The sequence below is a fragment of the Limulus polyphemus genome, unplaced genomic scaffold (genome assembly GCF_000517525.1).
Source record: "Limulus polyphemus unplaced genomic scaffold, Limulus_polyphemus-2.1.2 Scaffold3705, whole genome shotgun sequence".
NCBI lineage: Eukaryota > Metazoa > Arthropoda > Merostomata > Xiphosura > Limulidae > Limulus > Limulus polyphemus.
The window spans coordinates 117,487-119,858 of record NW_013669315.1 but is presented as its reverse complement, the minus strand read 5'-3'; positions in this window follow the sequence as shown (position 1 = coordinate 119,858).

Below are 2,372 nucleotides of genomic sequence, written 5' to 3'. Positions count from 1 at the left end.
CACGGCTGAAAGGGCGAGCCTGTTTGGTGGGACGGGATTCGAACCTGAGACCCTCAGATCACGAGTCGAGCGCCCTAACCACCTGACCACCTAACCCACTGGAGACTACACTTTACAGCTACATCAAATAACAAAACTTTAGTAGTAACAAGCACGTTTCATTTTTTCCAAGACACACCAAAGGGTTGCTCTCTAATTAAATTGTCTAATAAAGAAAACGCTTTAATCGTCTTCCTTGACTCAAGCACAGGAGGATTTATCAACCCTGATGAAAGAAAATTTGGATGATATTCAGCATCGTAAGTTTATTTCATCAGTTAACCTTGATACAGAAGTGCTTTGCTATTTAACCAGAACTATAAAGTGCTTTGCTATTCAACCAGAACTATGAAGTGCTTTGCTATTCAACCAGAACAATAAAGTGCTTTGCTATTCAACCATAAATATAAAGTGCTTTGATATTCTACCAGAAATATAAAGTGCTTTGCTATTCAACCAGAATTATAAAGTGTTTTGCTGTTCAATCAGAACCACATAACGATATTTTCGCGTTGTTTGTTGTTAAACACAAAGGTACACAATGGGATCTCTGTTCTGTGCCCTCCATGGGTATCGAAACCCGGATTTTAGCATTAAAGCCACTGGGGGAGGGGGGATATTTTTTTGTGCCAACTAAAATTTGAATTGAAATCAGTCTGATAAAAAAACGGAATAAAAGCTTCCATCAGTAAACATTTATTCCACCAGAAGAAGAATGGGAGGTGTTATGATCTTTAAATGGAGCGAACTATATCTGAATTTTGGTTTTGGTTTTGACTCTTGAATTTAAATACATTTTATTTTATAGCTTTATTGAAGTTAAGCAGTAAATATATACATATGACGTCCTGAAGTTTTAGAGATTCGAATGCAAGTATTTGTAATTACTGCTCATAGGCTGTTATAACTCAATCTTCTTACTTTCAATGCTGTGAAATGGTAGGCACTTGAAATATTAAAATATATAGTACAATTAATTAGTATTTATTGTTGTGTCCAGCTCAAATCTACTCAATGTGCTATCTATGTGCTGTCCATCGCTGGAAAGCGAACCTCGGATTTTAGCGTTGTAAGTCCGTAAACTTACCGCTGACCCCACGGGCCATGTTTAATCGTGAGACAAACCAAAATGGCCGTGATTCTTATCTTTGTTATATAGATGGTAACTTATAGCAAATATTTGTAAACATTCAGTGACCGCGATTGTAATCAGCTTTGGAAGTTCCGATAAATTTGTATGAAGAACCAGTTTTGTCTTCAACAAAGGAAATTAGATAGTTATCAGATTAATTAACCAACATATGTTTTTATTTCTACCCCTTTTTTGCAAAAGAAATACTATATAATCAGTTTAGTGGAATCTTGGTTAAGGAAGTCATTATTTAATAATATGGAAAGTTCGCACTTAAACTTCTTTTATTCAGCACAGACTTACGTGAAAAAGAGCCAGCTTTAGAATAGTAATTTAGTCAGGTAAAAGATATCTTCCAAATATGTTCAAAAATAGAATATGTTTGTTATTTGTTTAGTTATGTATTTTTGGAAAGGTTATTTCTAAAGTTAAATATGACACTACTTTAGTTCTTGAGTGATAAAAAGTGCAGTAACGGCCAGTCGTAAAACTAAAAAAATCCCCCTTGTTCTGAAGCTGTCATCCTTGGTAGCTCAGAGATAAACCACTGAGCTTATAACGCTAAAAATCGGGTTTCGATATCCAGTTGTGTAGCTTTGTGGTTTACAATAAACAAACAAAACCTAAACCTTTTTTATATAACAGACATGTTGTTTTTACCCAATATCATTAAGATATTTCTTAACACTATCTTTCTAAGTGAGACTCTTGAGAAACTTTCTTAAACAAAGAAAAATCTACTTAGGTTAAGGACTGTGGAGTCTTCGAAGGGTGTTTCCAATTTTATCTTTCTAGTTTTTGAAATGTCACTAAGTCACGTATGATAAAGTGATAAACTCCTACTTTAGAAGAACAATGGTTGAACACTGTCGAGTTTCATTCACTGTGTGACAATGTGGTTGCGCATGTCTGAAATGTACAATAGGAAGTGAAATATAGATTACTGTATGCATAACTTAAATCGTATTTATTATACAGAGTATAACATACATGGTTACAATCAGTAGTAAATTATTGTGCAACATGACATATAAATACATTATCAGTAGTTAATTATTGCGCAACATGACATTTAAATACATTATCAGTAGAAAATTATTGTGCAACATGACATTTAAATACATTATCAGTAGTAAATTATTGCGCAACATGACATTTAAATACATTATCAGTAGTAAATTATTGCGCAACATGACATTTA